The sequence below is a fragment of the Petaurus breviceps genome, unplaced genomic scaffold (assembly GCF_028583685.1).
Source record: "Petaurus breviceps papuanus isolate PSGF00001 unplaced genomic scaffold, PetGlider_PUasm1.0 173, whole genome shotgun sequence".
In the NCBI taxonomy this organism is placed as follows: domain Eukaryota; kingdom Metazoa; phylum Chordata; class Mammalia; order Diprotodontia; family Petauridae; genus Petaurus; species Petaurus breviceps.
In genome coordinates, this window is record NW_027185759.1 from 7,542,575 (window position 1) to 7,558,583 (window position 16,009).

General features: G+C 42.8%; 1 pseudogene; it reads left to right on the forward strand.

The window, feature by feature from the left end:
• Nucleotides 1–12: 12 nt before the first annotated feature.
• LOC138157594 (small ribosomal subunit protein RACK1-like) lies at nt 13–12,250 on the forward strand (annotated as a pseudogene).
• The last annotated feature ends 3,759 nt before the right edge of the window (nt 12,251–16,009 follow it).

The following is a 16,009-nucleotide window of genomic DNA, read 5'->3' on the forward strand; positions in this document are numbered from 1 at the left end:
CTGTAAATGCACATGAAGGACAACAGCCACTTAGAATAGGTATCCTGTGTTGATTTTTGATCCAACAGCAGCAACCCTATCATTGTTTCCAGTAGCAGGGAGAAACTGCTCAATGTCTAGAACTTGGCCACCTGTCACTGAAGATAAACCACATTGGCCACAGAGGTTACCTAAACACAATGATATTTTCTCCTGATATTTCTCTCTGCACTTCAGGAAGCAAGGCTGCTCAGGGCATGCTGTGGGACTGCAGCAAATGCAAGCACATTTACACTCTGGATAGTAGTAACATCTTCAATGCTCTCTGCTTCAGTACCAGCCATTCCTGACTGTGCTGCCACTTGGCCTGAAGTGCCCACCAGAAATAATACACCAAAGTCCCCTAAGCCTGCCAGAAGGGACCTCTACCAAGGTCCCTGGAAACCACCTGATAGGCCACAATAATGAAGGAACTTTTCACCTGTTTTGCCAGAAAAATACCCCAGTTGCAAGTCTGTTCTTGTTAGAAACATGCCCCAGATGCAAGTCTGTTCTTACTTTTGCTAGGTAATCAAGGCTTCACTAGAAATGGCATTACACCCCCTTGGAACCACACACTGTGTTGTTAGTAACATCTTGTTCTATAAAAATGTACCTTACAGAAGGCTTGATGCTGTCTTCCCTACTGGGGAGGCAGTCACCAGCTGGTTAAGAAACACTCCTATCTGGGGCAGCCAGGTAGCACAGCAAGTAAGAGCACCGGCTCCAGTGTCGGGATGACCTGGGATCGAATCCCGGGCTCAGACACAGCACTCACCCAGAAATAACTGGCCATGTAAACTTGAGCAAGTTACTTAACCCCAATTGCAAAAAAAAATAAATAAAAGAAAAAGAAACACTCCTATCAAATTATAATTGGATTTGCTGTCATGTCCATTTCATTTGTCCATTTCAGGCCCAATATCATGATCTGGGAACTAAAAGGCAAGATCATTAAAGATGAGATAAATTGGGAGGTGGTCAGCAGCAGCAAGGCCAGCCCCCCCCCCCCCCAGTGCACCTACTTTGCCTGGTCTGCTGATGGCAAGACTACTCACTGTAGGCAGGTAATTTGGTATGGGTGTGGCACATGGGCACTGACACTTGGTAAAGGGGTCGACCATAACTCAAACTGTGAAGTAACTACTTTCATGTATGTTTTGACAAAGAGATAGAGAGAGACAAATTGCATGGTCTTGCGATGGTGTTGCCAATAGTCAAGGAGCAGATTCAGTCATTTGGTTAGCCAACAAGCATTTATTTAGGTGCTGGGCATTATGCTAAGCACTGGAGATAAAGAGAAAAAAGTAAAAGCCCCCAGCCTCATTGAGCTCAGAGTCTAATGGTTGAGACAATATTCAAATACTGAGATGCCCCCAAGACATACAAAGGGTCCATAGAAGGGAATGTCAGAGGGACGGAACAGCATTAAGATAGACTAGGAAAAGGTCCCTGCTGAAAGTGGAGTTTTAACTGAGACTTGAAAGAATCCACAGCATCCACGAGATTGAGGTGAAGCTGCAGAGCATTCCAGGCATGGAGAAGAGCCAGTGTGAATGCACGGTAGGAGGGCAAGCTTTCTGTGTGAGACAAATCCAGGAGACCACAGAGAACAAAGGGGAGAGTACAGCTCCAGCGGAGGAAGGGGTCCCATCATGGGGGGCTTCAAAAGACAAACAGAAGCTTTTAATTTGATCCTGAAGGCAATAGGGAGATAGAGGAGCTCATTTGTTCTCTCATTCATTACTTCATTCACACTTTTATGCATTTACCCTTGCATTTAAGGGGAAGTAGAACTCACAGCTGCTGAAATCAGTCAGTGCATCAGCCAGGAGGGACCAGGCCCTCTGAGGCCATGTAGTGCAAGCCCCATACCAGAGGACCCCTCTCTATAACATGCCCAGCAAATGGCCATTCAGCCTCTGCTTGAAGACATCCAGCTGGGGGAAGCCACCGTGTTTCCAGGCAAACTTACCTTTACCAGGGTCAACTGTCAGGAATTGTTTCCCCTAAAATCCAAGTCTCATTTTATCTTTCGGAATATCTGCTCAGCTCCTGGTTCTGCCAACAGGAGCCAAAGATGGCACCTCTTTCCCATGACAGCCACCTAAATCAATCATTTCTGAATGATTAATACCTAAGACCATTGTATAGTACTTCAACGTTTCCAAAGCACTTTTCAAATATTATCTCATTTGATACTCACCACTCAAGGTATCCTCATTTCCAGAAGGAAAAACTGAAGCCGAAGTGGAGTGACTTGCTCAGAGTTGCCCAGGGAGCAAGTATCTAAGGCTTGATTCTCACTCAGCTCTTCAACTGCCTTAGCCCGTCAAGGCTTCTGTTCTCGAGGATAAGAAGTGCCTTCAACCTGTAAAGAGACCCTTTGTATGCAGCCCCCCAGCTGCAGGCAGCTCTCTTCCTCTCATCTCATTCCTCATCATGCATCTTCTCCAAATAAAGCAACCATTGAGGTCATTAGGGATGTTCTCTTCTTATGTAAGGTTGTCTCCTCATTCTTATTTCCATGTGTAACGGGAGTGAAAAGAACAATGGTTTTATAATCAGAAGACCTAGTGTTGAATCCCAGCTCTGTCCAAAACTTCCTGGCTTACCTTGGCCACTTCCCATCTCTCTGAACTTCATTTCCTTATCTTTACAGCAAGGCCAATTTCAATTTCAATACATAACTTGTTATGAAGAAGGCTGTGAGGAAGCCACTTTTAGCCAACCTATATAAAGGGAGCTACTGTGATGAGCCTTTTACTTTTTCTCTACACACATTGGGAGAGCTTTCTAAATGTCCCAAGGCATTCTGAACTTCACAAAATACTGGCTTTTTCTGTAAATTTTACATTTTTTTTGGCTTTATCATTTCTATCATATCTCTTTCTCCTTCTCCAGCCTGATACTTCCAATTTAACCTATAAGAAAAGAGAATCTTTGGAGAGTCATTCAAGTCTGAAAATGAAACAACTGGCCTGAGAATTTCTGCATACCAGCATACCATTTCACTTCTGGAAGAATGGTTGTAAGAATCCCATGGTGTTGACTGGCCTAGGTCAAGGCAGTTAGTGAGGGGAAAGGCAGGCTCAGTCTAACCCTGCACTTACTCCACTTCTGAGAGAGAACAAAAATCACCAGGAAATTAGTTACTTGAAACACATAGAAGTAAGATAGCTTTGCCAGTCAATAAAGAAGTTAGCCCAGGAAGTAGTGTCCATGCAGAGACTTTCCAAAAGGCAATGTTAGCTCTCTTTCTGCCTTTGATGGCTCACAATCCTACCTGGGCTCACTGAACTCTGACATGGTGCTAATAAGGTATTTACTGCTTCAAAGGCAGCCAAAGATGGATCACATGCCAGGGACAAGGCAGGAGAAGTGGAAGCTGCTGCCTGCCCCACCCCCATCAGGTGTTCCCATCTTGGGTGGCTGTTTGACAGTGAATCACCCCTAGGGTGGTGTCCCTGCTATAAATTGAGCTCCTCCCTATTTTGGGCCATTGGAGAGGACTCCCTTTACTAAGGAGTTGAACAGTAGGTCTCTAGTGACAGACCTTCTTCTGTCCTTGCTTCTGAGAATTTAATACTCCATCATGTCAATAATGCCTCTGCCATTTTAACTCCCAAAAAGGGGGATTTCAAGTATCCTCCATCCTGACCTACTTCTATGTAGAAGACCACTCACTCACTGAACTACATCTCCCAGAATGTTTGGGGGTTAATGAACCATTTTAGGAGAACATCATGAGTGGCCTCCAAAGCACCCACAATGGATTATTTGAATAGGCCACTGGGGTGGAAAGATTAAAGAAGATAAAAATAAATGCAAGATTGCCATTGGTTGTTGGGGTTATTCACTTATGCTGACTCTCCATGACCCCATTTGGGATTTTCTTAGCAAAGATACCCGAGTAGTTTTCCATGTCCTTCTCCAGCTCATTTTACAGGAAACTGAGTCGAAGAGGGCTAAGTGATTTCTCCAAGGACACACAACTGGTAAGTATCTGCGGTCAGATTTGACATCAGACATGAATCTTTCTGGCCCCAGATGTGGAGCACTCCTCAACTGTGCCACCTAACTGTCCCTAAGGTCACCATAGCTGTGGCCATATGTGTGGTATTCTGCTGAGGTATTTGGGAATTCCCTCCCTTCACATTCAGGTCTGATTTTGGGAATGGACAAAGCTCTTCCTCCCATTACTAGTCATCTCATTGCCTCTGGTGACTCTGGGCTGCAGACGAACAGCGGCTCCCTTCTCCCAGACCCCAGATGGGCCCAGTCTCCACCTGGGAACAGAATTCTTGGGGTAGGATCATTTACTGGCAAGTATCCATGTTTTCCTTATCCTGAAAGCTCTCTTCTACTGTGCCAACAGGCAAGTTACTACCCAATCTTTCTAGATTCTTTACGTTAACCTCGGGATCATGGCTGGATTTGGGGAAAGGAGAAAAAGAGATCTGAACTACTGGACCCAAAACCTTTTGTCCATCAGGGATTGAGATAATACACAATGACTTTTTTGAACCAACAGAGATGGAAATGCTTGTTGCTGTTACTTTTGTCTTGATAACATTTTCCAAAATCAAATCAAATCAACAAGCATTTAAGCACCTATCATGTGCCAGGCATTGTACTAAGCTCTGGACCTACAAGGAAAGGAAAAACCAGCTCCTGTCCTCAGGAAGTTAATATCCCAATGTGAAAGACACCATGTAAACAATTATGTATAAATAAGATATTGGCAGAAATCGACTGGAGATAATCTTGAGGGAAGGTTCTACCCCATGCATGGATTGGCAGTAACAGAAGAGTCAGGGATGTGTCCAATTCATTAGGTGTCCCAAACATATTTCTTCAAGCAAGAGGAGCCTCCATATTCTATCACACACAACATACACATGCACACACAACATAGACACACACATGCACGCACACACACACAGAGTGATGCACAGATGGTCCAAGAGCCTCTGCTCCCTGCTCGTCCCTCCAGCCACTTATCTGGCCCTACCTCCATCTCTCAGGAATCCTTCCTCACCATCTCCCCGGGAGCCCATGCTGCGAGGAGGGGCAGGAGGCCCCTTCCACAACATGCCAGATCCTTTCTTAGAGGGTGTCATGTCAACGCCTTCCTTCCCACACCTGCTGTTCCCAAATATCACAACCTGATTTCTCTTCAGCCTCCTGTTCTTCTGATGATGATTAAATATTCATAGGATGCTGTGATACCAATAGAGCTTGTGAAAATGTCGATCTTCTTTAAAAAAAAATAAAACTTATTTTCCCCCTTTTAATCTATTTCAAAAGAATTCCGGGAGGTAGGAAGATAATTATGGGTTATGAATTTCTGGAAGGGCAGGTCTGCAGAGCAGGGCCACGGCAGCCTAATACTTTGTTTTTCATAAGAAGGTTGGAAAGTGGGTGATTCCCCACTTTCAAAAACAACAAAACAGAACTGAAGGGTGTTATTTACAAAACAGATACGGGGTGATTCTCACATCCTCTTTGGGGTGGGGCTTCATTTCCCAGGGCATCTTTTTAAACAGAGGAATTCCCAAGTTCACTTAAGATAAAATTTAATTTGCTTGCTCCTTTTTGAGACTATAAATGTTCTAACTGCCTGTAGGCTCTGTGGTATCAACCTCGTCACTAACATTTATATAGAGCTTGGCATTTGCATTTGCAAAGTGCTACATTTATCTGTCTATGTATTCTATATCCTGTCATATATATTCATATATGTCCATCTATATGATCTCATTTGATAACATATGTAGTATCCGGAGAGCTTCATTCACAATGAGAAAGACCTTTATTCAAATTCTGTTTCCTTGGTATGGTAAGGGTGAAGTCCTAGATAAGTCATTTTCCCTGGACAGTTCTCTAAACCTATATAATATTCATTGACACCAAATCTGCTTTAGAAACAGTGTGGAATGGCAGATACAGCACTAATCTTGGTGTTAGAATACTTGGGTTCAGATGTTTTCTCAGACACTTACTATCTGTGCATCCCTGGGAAAGTCAGTTACACCTTTTGTGCCTAGGTTTCCTCATCTGCAAAATGAGGGAGTGGGACGTGATGCTTTCTAAGATCTTTTCTGTCTCTATGTTAAGGCCAGATAGATGGAGCAATAGAAGTTGATTGAGCAAAATCTGAATTCAAATCCTACCTCAGACACTTCCTTCACTGTCTGATCCTGAGCAAAGTTGCTTGACTTCTCCTGCCAGTCTCACTTAACTCAGATGTAAATGGGAAGAGAATGAACTTTTGTCAATGAGCATTTATTACCTATATTGATCCTTACAATAATTCTGTGAGATCCTTGCTTTTATTATCTTCATTTCGCAATTGAGAAAACTAAGGCAGGCAGCGCTTAAGGGATCCACCCAAGGTCACTTGGCCAGTACGTGTCTAGGACTGGATTCGAACTCAAGCTTTCCAGAATCCCACTTTTTATCCACTGCATCCACTTGTTGTACCATAAAATAAGGATAATAATAGCAGCTTTCTCACAAGGATGCTGTAGGGATAAAATTGGATAATATATGTAAAAGTGCTTTACTAGTCTGGAAGTGCAATAAAAATAAGCCTCATCGGCATCTGCATCATCATCCTCCTCATTTCTCTGTTTCTATGGTAGAGGACAAATTCTTCACCAGGGGTCTCTGTACACCAATGAACTCTCAGGGCTATATTTACAAAGGAAAACAAACAAACAAACAAACCTGTGCTGCAAGAAGAGAGACACCTGCATTTGAAATCTCGTCTGAATATCTCAATTGTAGTGAAAATGAAGGCTAAGAAATGAACTGAACCGACCCCACAGCGCTGGTCACAGGAATCCAAAGACATGCTTTGTCTGAACGAGAATCCCATTGGATGGAAGGGTAGACGTATATGGGGTTTGGTGTGCTCTGGTGAATGGAGTGCTTGCTTCAGGGAACTAACTATTCCATCCGTGTTTGGAAGAAGTTCATCTTAAAATACAAAGAACCTCTGCAGTACAAAACCCAACACCACCTGGAGACCGGCGAGCCCAGAGAGCAGCGAGGCCTAGATTCAAATCTCAGCTCTGCTATTGTCTATCAGACGACAGTCAGCTCTACTAATTTTCTAGCACCTCAGTTTTCTCTTTTATAAAATGGGAACAATTATACTTCTAGTCCCTCTTCATCATCTTGTGAAAGAGAAGGGAAAGAGATTTGGCCTCTGACTATATAGACATGAGAACTCCATAGTCAGGAAATTCTGGAGCACTTTGAGACAGAACATTCTCCATAAATTCTAGTCATAGAGATCTGTCTAGAGCAGTGACAGGCTAATGGACTTGTCCAGGGTCACATAGACAGTGTCCATTAGAGGGAGGACTTGTAACTAAATATCCAAGCATCTCTTTCCACTATGACAGGCTGTGTCTAAGACCATTATGAAAATCAGATGGTAGGATGTACATGTAACATTGAATATCATGGCCCCTCATCTCCTAAAGCCTGTCTCGTTTCTTCCCCCTTCCCTCAGAGTTCGCTGGCACCCTTCGGTGGGCTTGGGCTGTCTGGATTTTCTACAAGTGCCTGTGCCCCCACCAGTGGTGTTCTCCTAAGTGTAGGATACTTGTTTCATTGGTCCATTGTTGTTTTTTGTTGTTCAGCAGTTTCAGTCAGATCTGACTCTTTGTGACACCATTACAGGTTTTCTGGGATGCTGGAGTGGTTTGCCATGTCTTTCTCCAACACACTGTACAGATGAGGAAACTGAGGCAAGCAGGTTTTCTTGTATGCCAGTCCCATCTAACACTAACAAAGTAGCTTTTATAAAAGATTATTTATTTCAAATGGTACAATAATAAACATATTACTTCAGTATGTGGGAGGCATAATTCCTTACTTCCTTCTATCACCTCAACATGTGGGGAGGGGAAAGAGATTAAGTTCATAGTTCAGATCAGTTCCTCTAGAGCATACAATCCCAGTCCAGGTTCAAGCCCCTCCTGGGACTCAAGTCTCAGGCACGCAGTTGCCCAAGGCTTCCTTAATAGACTGGTTGCCTTCACCATTCTGCCTTAAATCCTGACTTCAAGGTTGCCATGGCTCAAATTACTGGTCTGCTGGAGGTCACCAGCAGCACCTGGAGCTCAGAAGGGCAAAGCACACAGGATACAAACACAAACCTTCCCAAGCCCATTTGTTGGAGCTGGGGTAAAAGGGAGGCAGAGCAGAGGAAGGAAGGAACTCGTTTGGCTCTTTCTCAGTTCATGGTGTCTATGCTGTGGGGAACTGTGATCATCACTCTTCAAGCCATAAAGAAGAGACAGACAGGTAGACAGAGAGAGAAACAGAGACAGAAAGAGACAGAGAGAGAGGGAGAGACAGAGGGAGACAGAGAGACAGAAAGACAGAGAGACAGAGACAGAATGACAGAGAGAGAGAGAGAGAGAGAGAGAGAGAGAGAGAGAGAGAGAGAGAAAGAGTGCTGCAGAGATGAGCCATTTCAGCCTGGCCAGGTTTAAAGATGCAGTGAGCTCTGGTAATGCAGCCCAGCATGCACCTGCATGATAGGGAACAGAGAGTGTCTCCATCTTAGGAGATCTGGACATGTCCAGGCACACTCCTCAGGGTGATGCTGTTTCACAGAGGCTTGGTATGTCCCTAAGGAGCTGCTACACATGTCCTTACATACATAAAACATGAGCTAACGGCAGCTGCCGCAATTGCCCTTCTTAGCCTGGCAGATCCCAGCAGCTCCTGCTCGGCATCACATTGGCCTTCAGGGTCTCATCTAGGGAACTGTCTTTCTATTGGGAGAACGAACAAAGGATCTGAGAGGAGGAGCGATGTTCATCTGTGTTGTACTTTCCTCATCTTCGTCTTACAAACTAAGCAACTAAGTAATTATGTTACTATGCCATGTTTCTATGTAACAAGCATCATGCTAGGCAATGAAGATGCAAAGACAACAATAAAAGAAACTCTACCCTCAAGGAGCTTATGTTCTCTCATGGGAGACAATAGTCATCTGCTGATTAATCGTATAAAAATATATATAAAAAAATACAATCTAATTCTGGGAGAATGGAGTTGGAGTTGGAGCAGGGCAAGTCTTCATTTAGAAGGTCGAATATTAGAGTAAGCAAGGTCTTATGAGAGTGCCAAGAGAGGATGGAGGGCAATGCAGGCATCAGGGATAGCCTGGGGCAAGGGCACAGACACAGGAAATGAAGCTTTAGAGGAGCGACAAGGACAATCAAGCTACAGAATATAAGGAAAATTGATGAGAATGGAAAGGTAAGGGTAGCAGCAGGTTTAAATAACAAAAGAGAATTTCAGATTTGATCCTGGAGCTAAGGAGTCATTGCAGTTTCTTGAGGAAGGGACTGATAACACTTTGGCAGCTTTATGGAAGATACATCCTAGAGGGAAAAGATGTTGGGCACAGGGAGAAAACTATCAGACTCTTGCAATATTTCAGAAGAGGGCTGATGAGTGAGTACAGAGAAAGGATGAAATGGGAGAGATCTTTGTAAAATTTTAGTGACAGAATCTGCCAATTGATTGGATTTGTGGGAGAGTGAAATTGAGGCAAAGATAGCAGAAAGCTACAAACCAAAACACAGGGCTGTAGGACAGGAGGGGGATGAAAGTATTAGATATCCATTGGAATCCTACTGGGGACTTCTTGGTTCTACATCATTGTCTCTGGATATTCAGGGCAATGTAATGGGTCGAGTAAATTGTTCTGACCATACCCTTGCAATGCTTATGGAAAAGGGAGGGATATTCTCTCTTAAATAAACATAGCAGATGCTGCATTCCAAAGGTTAAATGATTGTTTTACTCCAGTCGGTTTTACCTCTAAAAAGATTCCTTACATTTTTTGCATAAATGTTTGTTGAACTAAATTGAATCTCTCCTTTTCACTCAATTCAGTTACACCCTCCCCCCCCCCAACTTCCCATTTCTCCCAGGACCTATGGCAAAAGCCTCCTTCCTGCTCTTTGCTTCCAACCCCTCCCCTTTCCAGTCACTCCTCCACTTAACTGACAAAAACTATTTTTTCTTTTAAGGAAGAAAGAGGTATATGTCACTTCCCCTCCCCCCCAACACATCTATTAGCTCCCTATTACATCTAGGTTAAATTGCAAATTCCCTAGCCTGGCAATTAACACTGATTCCACTAGAGTTTCCAGCTTTCCCCTCGCCCCCACATCCCTTGTCTTCATTCACTCTACATTCCAGCCAAATACATCCTTGGATGCAATATGCCATCTCTTGCTAGATACTTTAACACAAGCTCCCCTTGCCCACAGCTACACCTCATCCCCATCTTTACAAGAACATACTCACTTCCTCAGCTTTGTCTTACAAATCATTCTCACTCTCCTGCTCCTTCCACTGATTCAAACATGAGAAGCTATATTGGTTGGGGATAGCTCACACCTAACAAGAATGGGTAAAATTGTGTCTGCCTAGAGTACTATAAATACAAACAAAGAGGCTTTAAAGGGAAATAGAAGGGGGAAGGAGAAAACTGCCTGAGTATATATACAGCAAATGAGAAACAGAGAGAGTGCAATGAGAATGCAAGAAGGGGCAGGAAGATGGCACTTTAGACACCCAGAAGGTCAGAGAACACAACATTCAAGAAAGGAGTGAGTAATAAGACCCATCATGGGAGACACTGACATTCAAATGCAGAAAACATGCCTGATAAATCAATGAAATAGAAATCCCAAAACAAGGAACAGATTTGGTCACTTTGTATGGCTGAGAGTGGGAAGGAGAGGAGGGAGGTGTACTCTACATCTGATAAAGACTTACCTTATTGAAAAGGAATAGTATACAGAAAAGAGGAAGTTAATGTGTGTGTATGAATGTATGCATATGTGTGTACACACGTGATATGATATATAGTATAATACATACACATGTATGTATGCATATAAGTATATAATAACCAGTGCTATGTGGGGGGGAGGGGCCAACTTGGTAGCACAATGGTTAGAGCAAATGGCCTAGAGTCACGAAGATTCCTCTTCATGATTTCAAATTTGGCCTCAGACACTTACTAGCTGTGTGACCCTGGGCAAGTCATTTAATGCTGGTTGCCTCTGTTTCCTTATCTGTAAAATGAGCTGGAGAAGGAAATGGCAAACCACTCCAGTATCTCTGTGAATAAAATTCCAAATTGGGTGATGAACAGTCAGACTGAATTGAACAACAGTAATTATGCAGCAGGCACAGTGCTAGACATTTGAGTTAGAAAGACAAACAATTAGATAGTCCTAGCCCTTGAGTAAATTCCTTTCAATCAGGATAAATTACATCTAAACAGATAAACAAATACAAATGCCTGCCAGTTAGATATAGAGAAATAGGGCAAAACCAATGAGACTAGTACAAGCTTCCTCTAGTAGGTGATGCCTGAGCTGTGCTTTGAAGGAAGCGATGAGTTCTACAAGGTGACAGTGATGAAGAGGAAAAGTAATGGTGAAACCATGGGCAGAGTGTTGGACCTGTACTGAGAAAGACCCATTATTAGCCTCACACACTGGCTGTGAGACCCTGAGCAATTCAACTCACTCCCGTCCTCAGTTTCCTCCTCCATAAAATGAAGAAATCAACTTTTCCAGGATTTTTGAGAGGTCCAAATAAGATATTTATAAAGAGCTTTGTAAAACTTAAGGCTCTATATAAATTCTAGCTCTTGCTACTGTTTTATTTTTGCTACCACCACCATGACCACCACCTCCACGACCACCACCACCACCACCACCACAACCACCACTATGACACACCACCACCACTACTACCACCACCATGACCACCACCACCACCACCACGATACACCACTGCCTTTAATGAGTTCAATGCAGCAGACTTATATTAACTATATGCCAGCACTCTGAAAAAAAAATATAAACTCACAGATCTGACTATTGAGGCATAGCCGGTGGCCTTTGAAAGATTTTTGAGACTGGGAAATTTTTGTGCAGGATTGGAGAAAGGGCAAATGCTTAATCAATTAAAGAAAAAGTAAGGGAAAGAGTCAAACTATATATTATAAACTAGGGGCTTGACTCAGATTTCTAGCCAAATTCTAGCATGTATTTTAAGTGATAACTGGAGAACACATTTTTAAAAAGCTGAAGTGATTATAAAGAACCAGCATGTTTCTCCAGAACAGGCCATGCCACACTAACCTCCTTTCCCTTGTTGGCAGGGTGACTAGTGGGGGGGGGGGTGCAGATGGAGCATTCTTATATGACACTAAAGCAACTGACAGTCTATCTTGTCATTCTTTCGTACAGAATGGAGCTGTGTGGGCTAAGCATTGGAACTTCTGGGGAGATTCAGATCTGCTTCAGTGACTAAAATAAAAAAAAAGCATCATTAATGACTCAATGTCAGTTTGGGTGGGCTCCAGAACTCCTATGGATTAGAGACTTTGGTCATTTTCCTGGCTGTTTTGGCCTCTGGGTATATTGGTATATTTGATACATACACACATATGTGTACATATATGCATGTGTACACACAAGCATGCACACACATAAGATTATGGACACTCTGCTGATATGTAGGTAGCTAGATGCTATAGATGTACACACATATACACACATGAGGAGATGTGAATATATGTATATAAATATACATATACATGTTTATATACACATAGAAATTTTTGCAACATGCATATGAGTATGGTGCATGTCTATTATGTATGTGTGTTTGTGCATGTGTGTGTGTGTGTATAAGTATCTCATGAAAGAGGGGTCATGGCTCTCTGACATATTTTCTTCCAGGTAAAGTTCAGCACCATGGACACCAGGATTCCTTCCTCTACCTTGTTTTGACAAATTATCCTGAGAATAAAAATTCCAATGAAAGAAACTTCCTGCAATTCTTCCTCAAGGCTCAAAGAAGGGTTACATGATTTAGCATGAGTGCCATAGAATCACAGATTCTGGACCTAAAAGGTCAACACACCCAAACCACTCATTTAACAGGAAAGGAAACTAAGACCCAGAGAAGGAATTGACTCGCCAAGGTCATATAAGGTCATATCAAATAATGATTATATCATATGTATGTAACACTTTAAGGTCATATTGTGATCTTTTTCAAATGAGAAATTTGATTAAGTTCACACAACTTGTAAGTGTCTAAGGCAGAATCGCTGGATCTGTCCAGGGCATTTTGTTTGTTTGTTTCCTGATTCTCAATCAATCAACCTTTGCATCCATTACACCACACTGCTTTCCAATGTCATGGTCTAGATGTATCAGTCAATGGACACCAAAGCAAATGGAATCTAAGGCTGTGCCCAGAGCAGCCATATTTCTAATTTCTCTCTGTGATTCTAAGAAGTATGGTCCAATGCACATTATTTGGACAATTAACACTATTTATGAGACATCCCCTGCTAAAAAAGTCAACGAATTCTAGTTCATTTCAACAAAGAAGGAAAATGAAAAATGCTGAAATATCAATAGATCATATTTATAAATCTCTTACTAGTTGACAAAGTTCTTCACTGTGAGAAGAAGGAAGCATATTTATGATTGTTTTACAGAGAAGTCTGATGTTGATGGTCTGGATAAAGAGCTGTCCTTGAGCCCAGGATGATCTGTGTTATGTGCCCCCTGATACATCCTGACTTTGAGACTGGGCAAGTTTCAGCACTTTAGGTCACTCCTTAAGAAGGGAGATTGCTGAGGCAGCTAGGTGGTACCATAATGCATAGGAAATGGGACCTGGAATCAGGAAGACTCTTCTCCCTGAGTTCAAATCTAGTGTCCGACAATTACTAGCTGTGTGACCCTGGGCACATCACTTAACCCTGTTTTTCTCAGTTTCCTCATCTATACAAAATGAGCTGGTGAAGGAAATAGTAGACTACTCCAGGACCTTTACAAAGAAAATCTTAAATGGGGTTGGGAAGAACTGGATACAACTTAAACACACAGACACACACACGTGTGCCACCATCACCACCATATTGACCTACTTTAATAGAGAGAGTTAGGAGAGTTAGCTCACCTGGGGAGGTAACTGTTCTGGGCAACTGAGAGTTACCTGTTTCACATAATTTATAGTTCCATCTCTATCCCCATCTTACCACTAAGGAAACTGAGATTCAGAGACCTGACCAAAATCACACAGCTACAGTAGTAAGGGTGAGAGCTGGTTCTGATGCCATGGGTATCCTTAACACACCTTTTACAGACTTTGGCCAAATAAAGTCATTTACTGCTTGCCTTTGCAGATAGATTTTTGTCCTAAAACTTCTAATAAATGTCTGTATTATACATCACCTTCATCATTATTTCTGTCCCCTCAGTGCTGATAAAGGAGAGAAAAAGCCTACATACACCCCTTGTATAAAAAGAAAGCATTGGCCTAGGTGATCCTAAAGGTTTCTATCCTACCATACTGGAAACACTCAATGCATATTCCAGAAAGTAGGTGGGTCCTGGATCCACTAGCTGGTGTGTGGAAATGATGTTTCTTGTGTTAACATCTTGGTTGAGGAAAAGAACTTGTATGGAGGGCTTGAGGGTAAAGTGAAGCCAAGTCCAAAAACATTATTAAGCACCTTCATGGTGTCAGACATTGTGCTAAACACTGGATCTATAAAGAAAGACCAATTCAGTTCCTGCTCTGGGCAAGACACAGATTCCCCCACTGTCACACCTTTCTCGTATATCTGGGAGCAAGTATGACCATTAGTTAAATGGAATCCCCTTCATACTCAATGGCCTTAGATTTACACACACACACACACACACACACACACACACACACACACTCACACACATGCATACACACTCTCACACACACACATGCGCGCGTATACACACACGCGCTTGCACACAAACACACAAACACACCAGTTTATGATTATCAACAAGGTGCTAATGGATGGCAGGACCCAAATCCCATCACATAGAATACTTTCTGTCCAACCCTTGAAACTGGGGCTAAGGAAGAAATAGTTGTTGTTGTTCAGTCATTTCTGAGTTGTGTCCAACTCCTCGTGACTATATATTTTTGTTTTGTTTTGTTTTGGTTTGGTTTGTCTTTTGGCAAAGACACTGGAGTGATTTGCCATTTCCTTCTCCAGATTATTTTACAAATGAGGAAACTGAGGCACATAGGGTTAAGTGACTAGCTTAGGGTCACACAGCTAGCAAGTAACTGAGGCAAGATGTGAACTCATATCTTCTTGACTCCTCTAGTGGTACTGTACCTGCTATGCCACCTGACTGTCCTAAGGAAAGGAATGAATATTTATTAAACCCCTACTTCATCCACAGTCCTGGACTGGCGACTGAGAAGACAAAAACAAAATTAAAACCATCCTGTAGCACCAACCTCTGTGTCTTTTCCTATAAACCAAAGCCTAGAGGGAATAGTTGAAGAGAAGAGAAGATGGGCTGTGACATGATGCTGGAGTGCTACGGGAAGTCATCTCTGCTTCCAGGCTCTGCGGCTGTGTCAGGGGGATGAGTTATGCACTGGGTAACCCAACTTCCCTCTCTATAGGACCTTGTGCATAATTGTTATCAGCCCTCATTTTTCTTGAAGGAAGATGACAGATTCAGAGGGGGAAGACACCTGCCAGAGTAGAGAATCCAATCTTCTTACTTTAGAGATGAACACAATTGAGGCCCAGATTATAATAAGTGACCTACCCAGGATCACACAGGAACAAGTGACCAAAGCTGGATTCAAACCCAGGGTCTCTGAGCCTTCAGCCATCACTTTTCCCAGTGCAGATTAGAAATTCAGCCAGCCTCATGGTGCGATCACTGGTGCCAGTCAGCATCATCTCAGGGAATAAGGAAGGATATGAGAAAAGTCTCCATTCCTCCTCCTCCTCCTCTGCCTCAGTCACTTGTCCGTTAGCACACTCTATTTGGAGACACGGATGAAGGAAAGCATCCCCTGGAGAAGCCAGAGGTTCTATGGAGCCAGCAGAATAAGA